The sequence below is a fragment of the Lactuca saligna genome, chromosome 2 (assembly GCF_052625555.1).
Source record: "Lactuca saligna cultivar CGN05327 chromosome 2, ASM5262555v1, whole genome shotgun sequence".
In the NCBI taxonomy this organism is placed as follows: Eukaryota; Viridiplantae; Streptophyta; class Magnoliopsida; order Asterales; family Asteraceae; genus Lactuca; species Lactuca saligna.
The window spans coordinates 160,217,992-160,234,950 of record NC_136418.1 but is presented as its reverse complement, the minus strand read 5'-3'; positions in this window follow the sequence as shown (position 1 = coordinate 160,234,950).

The window sequence follows — 16,959 nt, the reverse complement described above, 5'->3', positions numbered from 1 at the left end:
TGATTAGAAATGATTTTTTATATGAATGACAAAAAGCCCACCCTTGTAAAAGTCTAGTCTTGATTGATTGCCTGTAGTTTGGTGATATTTTTATTTTTTAATTAAATACTGATGTATGAAATAGTTTAGTTTGGGTCTTCACATTGATAACAATGGTTTTAGTGATTGTAAAAAGGTTATAGCTTCTTGTGTGGTTTGATGGTTTTTATGAGGTATAGGCAAGAGGAACCCAGAGGAGAATATTGATAAGAAAGCAATAAATAGCAATAAACAAAAGGTAGACGAGAGTGGTGTGGCTGAGGAAAGTTGTGATGAAGACCCACAAGCTGTGAAAGTATGTAGATTTCTATTTTTTTGGAATTTCAGTCTTGTTTACTTATCTTATTAATTTAGTCGGTAGCCTACTACAAAGGAACATATGTTCTCTTTTTATATCTATAGTTGATTTGTTTTTGATCTTTGATTTCCTTGATGTCTATCCGCAACCCCAAGAAGGTGATAATGCATTTAGAGATTGTAATGTTCTCATTAATGGTGATGATTGTTGAGCATTATAAGAGTGTAATCTTTGAATATTTAAATGAATTGGTTAGTGTAATCTTTGAATATTATTCGAATATATGTTGCCAATGTTGACCTTCATTGTGCTATTATTATTTAGGATGATGTTGATTTCATTAGTAGAAAATTGTTTTATGTTTAAAATTGTTCTTGATCATGATAAAAGTTATGATAAATTACTTTAAATATTAATGTTTTAGCATGTTGGTTTAGAATGAGGGTAAAATGGTCACATTTTATCAGTCAGCACATCCAGTCAGATGTACAATCAAACAACATGATTTCTTACTCAGTCAGGATTTCTAACACAGACAGACTTTTCCCAGTCAGCACTTTCTCAGTCAGCAACTATCAAACGGAGCCTAAGCCTCTTACGTCCTGAATGGATCGAGAAATATAATTGAATTTAGGGTTAAAATGTTAGGACACGCCGTATAATGTATTCCATTAATTCATAAATATTTTTTAATATAATATATAGTCGGGTTGGCGGTTCGATCCGCGAACCAAAACAAGTAATCTAATCCAACCTATGAAATAAACGAGTTGGTGGGTTAGAAATCTAAATCCAAACTTGTTTATTTTTGTGTCGGGTTACAGCTTGTATCGAAAATTGTCACCCCTATGAATATATCATATTTGTTAATATCAATATCATTAAGGGGAACGGTCTCATGTCTTTTGGCTTGAAAATGGTGCCAACAATAAAATCATCGGACTTACAGCTCTGAATACCATTGGGTTTGGCGTGGTAGGCTTGGGTCAGTTCGTGATCATTCCCAACCGAGAGCTTTCATGATTCACTATTTGTACCATATATATATATATATATATATATATATATATATATATATATATATATATATATATATATATAGGGGAGTGTTCATGCGAAAATGCAAATAATTTGCGAAAACGCGAAAACAAGAAAAACCTATGATATTATGTCACCTTAACATTATATTTTGGAAAATAATTCATCCAAACTTTGAAATACATGATGATAATCGATGATAGATGATAAACTGTTTCTTATTACCAAAGTATGATTTTTAACATTTTTATTATGAAAACATGAATTTAAAAATGATTAAGGACGTGAAAAAAAATATAATTATAAAAACCGTCTTTAAATCTATATTACCATAACACCATCCAATGTAAACTTACTATCTTTAATTTATTGCTAATAAAATTATTTTTTTGTAGTACATGTGTTTAATTTTCATAAGATAAAATCTGTTTTCGCGTTTTCGCAGGATATTTATATTTTCGCATGAACTTACTTATATATATATATATATATATATATATATATATATATATATATATATATATATATATATATATATATATATATATATTAAATATCGTTTTGCTTTAGTAAATGTTTTAATAATTAAAAAAAAAAAACTAAGTCAGAGAAGGTTGGAGAGTTCAAGATTGATAATTGGTTATTATGTTTTGGGAATACTATGACAAAATAAATAAACAAATAATCTTTAATAAATTAATGTTTTTTTTTTTTTTTTTTTCCACTTTTCATTTTTTTCAAAGCTTTTGCCACATATCATTATATGAGATTTTATAATTATTTAAATTTCATATGTCATTATGTAGTATATTTATGTTTTATTAATCAATAATCAATTATACTAATTAATGAGTCTATTATTATATATGTAAACTATTATATATGTAAAATATTTATTCTATTTAAATGTTCATTAATTTATAAACATATTTGAATTCAATTTGATGCTCTAATTACACAATTAATGTAATGTATTTTATGATATATATTTGAATTCTGACAAATTTATTATTTATTCAAATTTTATTAATAAATATGTGTATAATACATCTTTATCTCTACCCAAATAAATAAAAAAGACCATCATTTTCAAAGAAGTATTTGAAAATTTTAATTCATATAAACTATTATAGTATATCAATAATGTTTTTATTAGTATAGATTAAATAGCTACTTATTCATCATTTTGTTTGTATTTATTTTGAAAGTTAATTTGAAAAATATTTAATATTTATACCTTGATTTTCAACATTATTATTTAAAATATGTGAATAGTTTTTATTAATATAGATTGAATTACTTACTTATTCACACCTACTACTTATATAACGTGGCAAGAATTCCCTAATATATTGCTACCTTTTTGTTAGTTTTTCATTGTTTTTCTTAATATACTCCTTATAAAATTCATTTCTCGTTTTTAAAAAAATTAATATATAGTTTTCCGTTATTACGATATGACTTTTAATCATCAATTAGACCATGTATATATAATAATTTAAATTCAAACTATAAGGTAGTACAATAATTTTGAAGTCATTTCATAATAATGATGAAATTCATTGATGACGCCAATTTAATGCTTATAGGGATTTCCAACTTATCATTTTTTTTTATTTATGTGAATTGTTCTTGCAAATTTTTCCACTGCTCCTTAGACCTACATAAATATATAAAGAGATATATTCTTATATTTTTTTTATATATCATTATATATTCATCTTAAATTGTGATATGTATCATATAAATATATTAAAATATTATTATTTTCACTAAATATGACCCATACCATCATTTAAGATGGGTAAAAGGATATGTAAGAGGATATTTAATTTGTCATATATAAATCATGAGTTCAAACTCACTAGGTCATGTATAATTTTCTATCATAAAAGTCCAAATTATAAGATTAACTCAATAATCTTTAGATATATAAAATTATGATAAAAGTTTATTGGTAGATTAATGTTTAGCCTTATAATAAGTAATTTTCAATATTGTAGTTATGTGAGAAAATCTGTCACAAATTAACATAGGGGTTGTTTGGATTAATGTAATGCTGATGAATTGAATTGAATCTTGTGTAATTGAATTCTAAAGGAATTGGATTTTGTTGCGCATTTGACTGCCAAATTTTGAGTTGTAATTGAAATCCATTCTCATGTATTTTTCTATTTGGATCGATGATTTGTTGAAGGAATTGGAATGGAATTCTGCCAAATGACAGTAATACCCTTTATTTTTTTTAATTACTTTATAATTTACATAAAAACATACTTCTAAATAAACCAACAATCAAAATTAGTACCGATTATAAAAATATATAACCCAAAAATCAAATATAACTTCCATTCTACAGCGTTTTTCATAAATCTTCCAAAATGATAAACCAAATTAAGTACATGTTAGATAAGTTTGGAACATAGGTGATATCCATAATATCACAAATTACAAAAATTGAGCAAAGTATCTCAAAAGATACACTAAAATACTACGTGGTACATATCATTCTTCAAACATAAGCTTCACAAAAGTTTCACGTTCTTCACTTTCCAAGTTCCAAAAGGTCAACACTGCTTCTGGTTCGCGCATTATCTTTCCAGTTGCTTTAAACTTATCCCTAGGTTTGTCTTCAAGCAGCACTAAACACTTTATATGTGTTCCATATAAAGCCCCTAGATAATTCTTGAACCACTTCCATCTTTGATCCGTAGACTCTTCGGTAATAGGTTCAGGTTTCTTAAGCAAAGAAGGATGCAATCTTATCACAGCATGAAATACTTGAGTGACAAGTCTACTAATTGTTTCTCCTGAACGATGAAAACAACAAGTAACAACTCGATTCTTAAAATTATGAGCAATCATGTGAAGGAATATGGAAACTTGCTCATCAACATTAATATATATAGTTGTTTTTAACCCACCTAATGTTTCTAGCATGCAACACAATTTTTCCAAGCATCTCCTATTCATCCTATGTTGTGATAATACATGTTATCACTCTTATAAGCATACCTACATAATATTGTGTATCGATCGGTATTTGATGATATACCTCGAATGCGTGGTCTACTACTTTTTTATTTGGCTATCAAATATCATAAGGTAATAAAAACATACAACCGATACCATAACTTGTTTCCAATATACAGCAACAACTTTCCTTCTCCATAACCTATGTGTACATGTTAAACTAAGTCAAGACATCACCAGTAATAAATAGTATAATGTTGAGGTATACTAGTTAAATGGAGTCTAGTAATTAAGGGGGTTGGTAGCTTTATGGGCTTGGAAATTATTAGGTGGACCAATACATTAATGAATAAATAGAAACGTTCGAGGAGGCGGAGTGTCCTACAGTGCCGGTCTCCCTCCATCCCTGGTTTCTCCAAAATATCTAGCTTATTTCCAACTTTTCTATCAAAATGTTGTTTACTTACAGGTAATGGCTACATAAAGATCAGGGCAGCGTATGGAATTTTTTATGATGAACGAAGATGACGAAGGAATCAGAAAGCATCCACTACCTGTATGATGAATGAAGATGAATTTTCAAACAAAAATTTTCTTTAAAATCATATAATTCTCATAACATTTTTTCACAAAGAATCTTATTTATTTAATTTAAAAATCGCCACTCCATAATTGTTTGATTAAAATCCAGGATTCTTGAAACATAACTCCTTCATTAGTGTGTACAATCAAGCCAGTGCCTTCCCGTGATCCTGAGAAAAACCTGAAACATATAACACACAACACGGTAAGCACGAAGCTTAGTGAGTTCCCTAAAATACCACACACAACTTTGTAGCCACTCGAGTCTATAACACAGTAAGACTCACCGGTCAATGTGTCTTAGTGGAACCCTTCAGTCCCACAACTCTAATGGACCATTTGGTCCTAACTCTGTAAGCTATGAATAATACACATCATAAATCAAAAAGAAATAATGGAGGATATAACAATATACAATGTAAGCACATAATGCATCTCAATCACACAATGATACCACTCTAGGTAAAGTATAGTGAGAAGACTCACCTCGAAACAAGCAAACAAATACACCTTGTACTCGATTCTCGAACTAGCCTCTGCCTAACATAAAGGATGAATATCTCTAATTAATACTATTTTCATGACTCTAATAATCGAAGGCTATTCTTTCTCTCTCTAACTCTTGAAGTGGATAAAAGACCATTTTACCCCTTCACAGTCTCTATTACTCATGATTGACCCAACCCTAAAGTCAATAGAAGTCAAACTCGAGTCAACAGCCTATGTTTGACCCGACTCTCCGAGTGCACCCATGTGACTCATCGAGTCCACTCGTTTATTTAGAAGTCTCGTAAAGATCCAGCTTAGCTCGTCGAGTAGACCCCCAACTCGCCGAGTTATCGCATGATCAAGCTCATCTGGACAAACCCTCAACGACTCGTCGAGTCGGCTCATTAACTCGGCGAGTACATTCAAACTCAATCCTCATTCAGACGATTCTAAGTAGATCTACAACCCTACACTCCAGATCTATCCTCCTAAGGATCAAATAGTACGTAGAGCTGCAAGCTTTACGTTCATATATGGCATATAAGGCTCATAATGCCAATACACTCTCCAACAAGGGCTAGATGCACAAGAGCTTGCCTCCAGATCACTAAAGCTCGGGTCTATAGACTCACAAGGCCACTTATAGTCCAGATATGAGGTTCCAACCTCAATCGATGCACAAATCACTCCATGACACATGGTAGATGGAAGAAAACCCTGAAAATACCGTAAAACAAGATCTCATAAGGAAATGATCAAGTTATCATTTTTTTACCTCCAACTGAAGGAAAACTCTGAAGAATCTATGGATTCAAAAGCCTCCTCTTGATCCAAGCTTTGATGCTCTCCACTTCTTCCTCCAAAAGGTCACAACATGCCCAAAATTATGTCTCTTCTCTCTTTTAGCTCCCTCTAAGCGATTAGGGTTTCTCTCTAGAAGTAAGGAGGCTGGTGAGGTGGCTTAAAATCCTTTAAATAGGACCCAACCCCAGGAAATTAGGGTTTCTCTGCCCAGCACCTACTCGGCGAATCGACTCTCTAACTTGTCAAGTCCATTCATTAATTTCACACGGACAACTCAAATCTCCTCGATGAGTTGGACTCATAACTCGCCGAGTCACTCCATAAATCTCAAAGTTAAACACACATTAATGCACCTGAAAGTCCGGATGTTACAATTCTCCCCCACTTGAATTAGATTCCGCCCTCGAAATCGCTCTCAACAACACATAGATCAAACCCAATAACCCGAAAAGCTCCACCGAAAGGATCTCATACCACACAGCTATCTTCCTCCCTGGACACCTGAAACCAAAAAGGAACTTCCAAACCCAGAAAGGGTTATATCCCTCTGTCGTCACGATACCCCTTCTGACTCTCCAGAATCTGGAAACCCAAGTGGTCTGTCTAACTACCAGACCGCCCTCTCAAGATATCACCATGTTATTCGCTCCTCGAATAACAGACCCCAATAACTCATTGCCCCTCTGATTCTTTCGTTGTGATTGATAAAACAAGTCAATGCCCAAAAATTATCTACTGATCACTTATACCAGATATATTAAAAAATCCAGATCCTACTCCAAGGAATGAAAGGATCACATCACACCAGGGAACTCATCAACTGCAATCAAAACCCATATGAACAGTGAACTCTCAACACCCTGTCCTCAGACACAAGAAAATGGTCACGCTTGCTCGGAAGTGTCCACTGACATCTAACATTCATAAGCCCCAACTCCCTTCTCAAATATTCCTTTCAACCCTGAGCACCAGGTCAACCCCGACCCTACAGTTGAACCTCCAAAGGTTACCCATTGCATATCTCAAAATGTTCCATTGGCTCCCTTCTCACACTAACTATCTCGGCCCGGTGTGATACACAAGTCATGGAGTTCACTTTACCCCAAGCGAATACCACAACCCCAACTTAATTCGTCTCACCCTCAACCTCTATCGTCTATTGCTCATTATCTCTATACGTCTCGCGGTCATTTACATACAATCGAACGGACCCACACAGGACTAAGACATCAGATGACACACAATACCCCTCAAATGGAATCCACCTCTAAGTCTGGAATCTCATCTTAACTTCTTAATACACCACTATAGCCAACTGAGACTCGAGAGTCTGGACCGACGCAGAATTGGAACCACTCATTTCCAATTTGATACTCGACTCGCACCCACAATCCATAAATTTATGCCCACACCATATCTCCAATTCTTTGCGCTTACGATAATCCCTTCCTAACCCAGGGATACAACAATCCTCGACCGACACAGAGACCCTAGTCTCGCCCCTAGTCTGGCAACCAGGTTCCCGATGACTCAAGTGGTATAGCTACCCAAGCCTAAGAACTCCTCCGCGTCATAATCTGACTAGTGAATACCACAACTCCTCGCAGAACCATATTCACTCTTATTTACTACTGAGTGCTACAACTCCCACAGACTTACGACACCTTCTCACTAACCAGTGAGTACTACGGCTCCCCACAGTATCACAACACTCTCCCACTAACTAACGAGTACTATGGCTCCCTGTAGTATCACAACACTCTTTTGCTGACTAGCGAGTACTACGGCTCAAAGCAGTATCACGACACTCTCTCGATGACTAGCGAATACTACGGGTCCTCATAGTACCATGATTCCCTTCCCACTGACTCATGGATGCTATGACTCCCCATAGTCTTAGAACACGTTGTCGTTCCCTGACACACCATGGGCTCACTCCATGGTTTCTCCTGATAATCCCAAGTGATTACTTCCACCCAGATCCACTCGTTATCTTATTACCCCATAATCTCATCGTCAAGGCATCACTATATTGAGTTCACCAAATCATGCTTCGCAGCTCAACATAGATAGATGCTTACACCCACTCGACTTAAGTACCACCACTCCTAATGTAAATTCTCGTAGGCAAGACAATTTTTTAGCATAAATACACCCTTACACAGTCCCACTCCGGCGACACTTAACCGATGGGTTCCCATTGGAACAAAATTCTCTTGGTACTCCACTTACCATTTCATAACTCGAGTCTTATCATGACCAAAAATTGGGAGATCATACACGGGTACCTTGGTATACCATCACAACATCTCCCGATGTCTTGCCTCAACCACTGGTTCTCCACTCACGCAACTCAAAACCTCGAAATGCTACCATCTTACAAATTGAAATGCGGGGGAATTGCCAATGACTGAAAAACACGCTGAAGAAAATCTGAAGCTCCATCCTCTACTGATCACCACCCATACAAAACTACTCATATCAACTTTGAAATTGGTTGATAAATCAACTGTTGCCCCTCCCGGAGTATAGATCCCAATCTATACTCATACTCGCAATTCTCAGTTATTGTACCCTGAACTCAGCGACCCAGCCGTGTCGAACTCAACATTGCAAACCCGAAAAATCTGTAGCCAACATCAATTCTCTGACCCAATGGCCACATACCATAGATTCACTCATCTTTTCTTAAGCATACACATACATCATCTCGCCTTTCACCTCGCCTCATCTATAATAACCCAGGTCTCATGTGTCTGTACCGTAGATCTCCACAAACATTCTCTAACCGCACTTGAACGGACCACTGATCCCCTCAATATAATACCCAGTTCTCCCCCACTCAGGGTTCGAACCATCACCAATTGGCATACTAACAATACATTCCAAAGACTGTTTCACCAGGTACATCACACTTGACTCTTGGAACATACCACGTAATCACTTCAATGGTCTTCCTAATGGAAACTAAGCAACACCAAATATCCCGTAACTCATGCAAAAGTCTTAGAATCCTCCCAACGTAACTGCCTTTAGGCATCTCAAAACCTCAGACCGACACATCGCCGGATACCCCAATTGTTCTGAATTAGTCCTGAATCTCGCTGTGGAATAATGCACTATCACACACTTTGTTCCTGACTCCTTGACCAACTTCCCAATATGTGAATAATCATAAAAGACCTCACTCTCATTGTCGATACACAACATAGACCACGAGGGCCACCCCCCTGATATACTCCTCTTAACCACCTGGAACTGCTGATAAAAGTACATCTCCCTCAATAAGACACCTCCTTGTTCTCTTCCATCTTAGTCCCACTAATGACTCTCCCATGGTATAAGAAATACCTCGCAGCAAACATACGGCCTAATTACTATGGTGAAAAGGTAGCAACCCATTGCTACCCCATCGGGTTTACCTCCAAAATCTAAAACCGGAAGCTCATTATCTCTTTTGCTTATCCCAGGAAACGGGGACAGTGCAAATTTTGTCACAGAAGGTGATGTCTCATCCATTGGTCGCTTACTCACTCAGACCGCGATCCTCCAATAAGCACCATCTCTACTCATCCCCGAGTATTGCGACTCCAACTGGTATCTCACCGATAAAAATCTCTCGGAAACTAACCCGATCTCCATCTCAAGGTATGCTCCATTGAAACTCACTTGACATGGGCCTCTTGCCCCACACTCTATCATATCTGATCTCAGACAGCTCAATCACAACAGGATAACGGGTAACACCATAAGCACTAACCGCCACGAATCATTGTAATCGAACCATGTGATTACCTCCCGATCTGCTATGAATCATGGTTCTCGATCCATGTCATCTCCTCTCAATCTGCTACGAATCATGGTTCCCGAACCATGTGATCACCTCTCAATCTTCTACTTAGAACCTCTAGAATTTTCCTTGTATCGAGTATGGGTCCTTTGCTTTCAGTAGTACGGGCCCATACTACCTGCCACATCTACCCATACTTTCCACATGGATCATCCCAAATTTCCTAAGTAGCTCCTCAACCTTCTCGGTCACTAATCCCATTAAAACTGGTCACTTCGCAATGAATAATCTCCTCCATCAGCATACTCATCTGACTAAGATCACTCCATAGGCTCTTCCTAGGTTCTCTCACTTCTCTGCCATCAGGTGTTGAAGAACTCCTTATGATGCCAACCATCCATCTCCTGAATATCGTCATATTCACTTAGTAGTTAACTCCCATCATCAAGAGTTACACAAAGCACGAATTAAGCAACATTCGGGCATCAAATAATCTTTAACAACATGTAAAAGCACTCTAGGTTACAAATCCACTTACTCTGCTCACACTCAAAAGGTATCACAGAACTCGAGCAACTCTCCCCCTTGCGGGTATCTAACTATCCTCTCAGTAGGTTCCTTAAATGCTCATCTAGGTATCCCTATTAGGCTACTCCTCTACTCAAAGCTTTCTCTAAAAGATTCCTACTAAATACTCTTACTCCGCACATACTCAAAGCACATCACAGATAACAACATCTCCTAGGCTAAGGCATCACAAATCAGGCAACCCAAGCCCTAATATATGAAATACCTAGCCTATCTCCTAGCATGAATCTATAGTATCTCAATAATGACTTGTAACACAGTAAGTAAGGGTATTTTGGGAAATCACCGTTCGGGCTCTGGTTGATTGTACACACCGTTCCTCCTCATTTTCTCTTAGAAACTCTTGCTTGTTTTAGAAAAAATCATTTCTTTTGAAAATTTTCTCAAATCCTCAGTTTGAGTCCAGACATACTCAAAGGGGCATCTGAATCCCTCAAACCAAGGCTCTGATACTAACTTGTAACACTGTAAATTTTCAAACAAAATTTTCGTTTAAAATCATATAATTCTCATAACATTTTTTCACAAAGAATCTTATTTATTTAATTTAAAAATCGCCACTCCATAATTGTTTGATTAAAATCCAGGATTCTCGAAACATAACTCCTTCACTGGTGTGTACAATCAAGCCAGTGCCTTCCCGTGATCCTGAGAAAAACTGAAACATATAACACACAACACGGTAGCTTAATGAGTTCCCTAAAATACCACACACAACTTTGTAGCCACTCGAGTCTATAACACAGTAAGACTCACCGATCAATGTGTCTTAGTAGAACCCTTCGGTCCCACAACTCTGATGGACCATTTGGTCCTAACTCTGTAAGCTATGAATAATACACATCATAAATCAAAAAGAAATAATGGAGGATATAACAATACACAATGTAAGCACATAAGGCATCTCAATCACACAAAGATACCACTCTAGGTAAAGTATAGTGAGAAGACTCACCTCGAAACAAGCAAACAAATACACCTTGTACTCGATTCTCGAACTAGCCTCTGCCTAACATAAAGGATGAATATCTCTAATTAATACTATTTTCATGACTCTAATAATCGAAGGCTATTCTTTCTCTCTCTAACTCTTGAAGTGGATAAAAGACCATTTTACCCCTTCACAGTCTCTATTACTCATGATTGACCCAACCCTAAAGTCAATAGAAGTCAAACTCGAGTCAACAACCCATGTTTGACCCGACTCGCCGAGTGCACCCATGTGACTCATCGAGTCCACTCGTTTATTCAGAAGTCTCGTAAAGATCCATCTTAGCTCGTCGAGTTGACCCCTAACTCACCGAGTTATCGCATGATCAAGCTCATCGGGACAAACCCTCAACGACTCGTCGAGTTGGCTCATTAACTCGGCGAGTACATTCAAACTCAATCCTCATTCAGACGATTCTAAGTAGATCTACAACCCTACACTCTAGACATATCCTCCTAAGGATCAATAGTACGTAGAGCTGCAAGCTTTACGTTCATACATGGCATATAAGGCTCATAATGCCAATACACTCTCCAACAAGGGCTAGATGCACAAGAGCTTGCCTCCAGATCACTATATCTCGGGTCTATGGACTCACAAGGCCACTTATAGTCCAGATATGAGGTTCCAACATCAATCCATGCACAAATCACTCCATGACACAAGGTAGGTGGATGAATACCCTAAAAATTCCCTAAAAAAAGATCTCATAAGGAAACAATCAAGCTAGCATCTTTTTACCTCCAACTGAAGGAAAACTATGAAGAATCTCTGGATCCAAAAGCCTCCTCTTGATCCAAGCTTTGATGCTCTCCACTTCTTCCTCCAAAAGGTCACAACATGCCTAAAATTATGTCTCTTCTCTCTTTTAGCTCCCTCTAAGCGATTAGGGTTTCTCTCTAGAAGTAAGGAGGATGGTGAGGCGGCTTAAAGTCCTTTAAATAGGACCCAATCCCGAGAAATTAGTGTTTCTCTGCCCAGCACCTACTTGGCGAGTTGACTCTCTGAGTCGTCGAGTCCATTCATTAATGTCACATGGATAACTCAACTCTACTCAACGAGTTGGACTCATACCTCACGGAGTCACTCCATAAATCTCAAAGTTAAACACATATTAATGCACCTGAAAGTCCGAATGTTACACTAAACCTCATTCTAGACTTGGTTTTTGGTGTTCTAAGCCTTTAAGACCTCGCATGCACGTAAAGTTTGCAAATTTACGTGGAATCTGTGCCTTGGGAAGCTAGATCTACAATTTGGAGCTTTATGGTAGCATAAAAACATTTGAATGAGAAATCGATTGAAGGGACTCAACGAGTCCGATGAAGATTGGCTGTTGTTGGTTTCTACATGGACTCGACGAGTCAGTGAGGCGACTCGACGAGTTAGTTAGGGTTTTTCCCAACATTTAGACACACATGGACTCAACGAGTTTGTCTGGAAACTTGACGAGTCAACTAGGGTTTTCACGATTTCTTAAGTTCTGGAAGGACTCAACGAGTCGGTAAACTGCACTCGGTGAGTTGGGTCAACATAGACTGTTGACCTTGACCGTTAACTTTGAATTTGATGAATGGTTGACCAGTTTGACTTCTGGGGGTATTTTAGTAATCTAGGAATTTATGGGAGTGGATCATTGGTGGATGTAGGTGTTGGAGTTGGAGGTGTATTGGGAGGAGTTTGAAGCTATCATTATGAGCTACTTGTGAGGTGAGTTTTCCTTACTATACTAATAGGTTCGAAGGCACCAATGCCGACCCTTTTCAGATTTGTATCCCGGTTTACAATATGATATGCTTATTGATTTACATCCTGGTAGTTAGGATGGTGATATGCTTAGTGACCTGGTTAGGTTGGTGTCCTGGTATATAGGATAATGCTATGTACTGACCGCTAGTTCAGTATCCTGGTGTATAGGATAATGCTATGTTAGTGACCGGTTAGATCAGGATCCTGGTTATAGGATGTTGCTATGATTAGTGATCTGTTAGATCGATTTTACTGTTATATATATATATATATATATATATATATATATATATATATATATATATATATATATGTTAGTGTATGATATTATGTGCACATGATTGTTTGATTAGGGTTAGGTTGAGGCGGACCTACTTTGTGCTGAAGGCCAAAATACCATGGGCGGACCAGATAGACTACAGACCCGAGAAGGTATATTAGTCAGGCTGAAGGCCCGAAGAGCAGTCCGGATAGGATGAAGGCCCTAAGAGGTGGTCCAAACGTGCCTAAGGCTCAGAGAGCGGTCCAGTCAGGCTGATGGCTCATATGCATGTTGTTTATTTATATGATATGATTATGATTGTGTGGCATTGGTATTTTGGGGAAACTCACTAAGCTACGGGCTTACAGTTGTTGATTTTGTTTTAGGTACTTCTGATGATCGTGGGAAAGCGAGGGCGTGATCGTGCACCTCCTTATATTTTTATGATTTGATTATGGGTTACTCTGACATTAAACCATTTTGAAAACATGTTTGTAATAATTATCAGTTTTTGAATGATTTAAAATGTTTTAAATTGGTCTGAAGTCTATGGGTTTTACAAGTTGGTATCAGAGCCTTGGTTTGAGTGAATTGGAGGGAACACTTGTGTGTCTCCAGTCTCAAACTAAGGACAAGATTCTTAAAATATATATTTTTTTAATGGTTTTCAAAATACTAAAGGAGGATGCACGTGTACGATCAGCTGGAGCTTGTGAATAGACCCCAAAATACCTTACAGATTATTTGATTTTGTGATATGTTAGAATAGTATGCTAGTACGAGGTTAGGGATCTTCAGGAATTGTATGATAGAATTTCCTGATTATATGATTCCTGATAGTCTAGGGTTTTTCCTTATATGAAATTGAAAACATTATTGTAGTTGCTTAGTGTATACATCACGACCGTACATAATTAAAATCTTATAGCCTGAGAATATTTGATTTATCTTTATTTCCTGTTCCTTGTCTGGTTGTGGGATTAGAGTAGGATAGAGTATTCAAATGTCTATAAGGTCCAACATTATGTAGGGCTAGCATACACTAGTGTTGTAGGGTTGGTGGAAGTTACATGGATGGGTGGGTTGTGCAAGGCCGGTAGGCAAGTATGAGATATTTAGTATTCCTCTAGGAGTGAGGAGTGACCGCTCGCGATGTTTATGCATATTGTTAAGGTGTTGTGATGATACTTGAGACAAATATGGGTAGGTGTGGAAGGTAGTATGGGCCCGTACTACTGAAAGCACATGACCCATACGCGTAGCAAGGAAGTCACAACCCTTAGGGTTTAGTTGGGAGTTGGTTCCCTTTTATTTATAAGGATGATATGATATCTTCTTGGTGTATTTTCAGTATGGTGGTTACGAGACGCTTTGTGATTGGATCCAGATCAGGATCAAGAGATGGCGGTCAAGAGGGACCGGTAGTGCCCGCAGTTGTTGGTCAGATGGGGTCAGATGAGTTGGATGCCAGGAAATGCTTAGGTCTATTAAGACCACCATGGTTGAGTATTTTGATGAGCGCTATGCAGCCCTTGCCTAGACGCCTGCCGCAACAGCTACAACAGCTGTAACGATGGCAGGAAGGAGTTGGTCGAGCTTTTCAATATCGGGACTTCGATGACACGAAGCCCCGGACATTTGATGGAACTCAAGATCCGATCAGATCCATGAGGTGGCTATCTGACGTGGAGGGTTGTTTCTTCACGTGCTCATGTCCTACTGACCAGAAGGTCAGATATGCCATGAACCTGTTGAGGTCTGGGGAAAAGGACTGGTGGAGGTTGATGACTAGGTCTTACACTGATGATCAAAGAGTTGTGGTTACTTGTGAGCAGTTCAGGGATATGTTCCATGCTCACTGCATTCCGTGGGTCGAGCGGGATCGGTTAGCTCAGGAGTTCTTGGAGTTGAGACAGGATGGTGAGACAGTGACAGAGATCACCCGTATGTTCATGGAGAGGGTGATGTTCTACCCGTTTGCTTTTGAGCAGGCTCAGATGAAACATTATTTGAGCATGCTCAAGACTGACATCCTCCAGTTTGTTGCTACCCAGCGATGCGATACCTTGCTAGAGTTATAGGAGGCCGCTAGGCGGCGAGAGCTGGAGATCGAGTTACAGCTAAGAGAGTAGAGGTGGGCCCCAACGCAGTCACAGTCGGTGCTAAAGTGGTCTAAGACCACTGATTCCAGGATGGGAGGACAGGAGGTCCGCAGTTGTGGTAAGTGAGGGAAGGGTCACTCGGGTGTAACATCCCAATTTTTAAGACCAAAAATTTCATTTTGATATAACAATTTAGAAAAACATTTATAAGAAAACATCATCGAGTCACATAATTTCATAAAACCATAGTCACATGTCTCAAATCCATATCATAAAATAATAATAATATCAGAGTTCAATCTCAAGAATCTCAAAATGCGGAAATCTTGTGTGTGTGTGTATGTGTGCGTGATGCGCTGCTATCGTTCCAGCTCCTTCCCCTTCGATGAAGAGGTACCTGAAAACAAAACTAAAAACTGTAAGCACAAAGCTTAGTGAGTTCCCCCATCATATAACATATCACATAACAAACGTACTACATGGCAATTTTGGGGTGCCCAACCCACCCTGTCAGGCAATTCTGGGGTGTCGACATACCCTGTCTGGCAATTCTGGGGTGCCGACCTACCCTTCGGTTTATCTCAACCTGCTATGGGGACTATTTCACCCCTACTACTACCTCATAATAACATAGCATAAACATACTATCGGGCATATCTGGGGTACCCGACCTACCATTCGGTCCTTACGACCGTAACACGGGGACTATTCCCCCTAGTACATACTATCATATAACACCATATCATGCTAGCACGTAATCATAACAGAGAGAAACATACCAAATAATTATCACGAAGATAATTATCTCTACTATAACTCTTACTAGTGGGCCGACCTTGGTGCCTTAGACCCACTTCTACTGGAAGGTAACTCACCTCAATTTCGTGCAGTAACTGAACTGTCCTCGGCATTGGGATCAACTCCTCTCAAACTCTTGCACATAACTATTGGAATAATGTCTAAGTCCATAACTTGACCCGACCCGGAATGGTCCATTTGGGTTGCATGGCATCATGCATTTGGATAGACTACAATGAGAGAAATAAGGCACTTATGGTTATTAATATATTATAATTTCTAGTATATTAATAAGAATAATAAGATTATTTAATTAGTATTGATCAAGAATTAATCTAGGATTAATTAAGTGATCAAATGAAGAATAATTAAATATATTGGTTGATTGTGTAATCATCCATACTTGTATAGTGGGCTAATGCTCCATGGATAATCAAGTTGGGCTAAAACCCATAG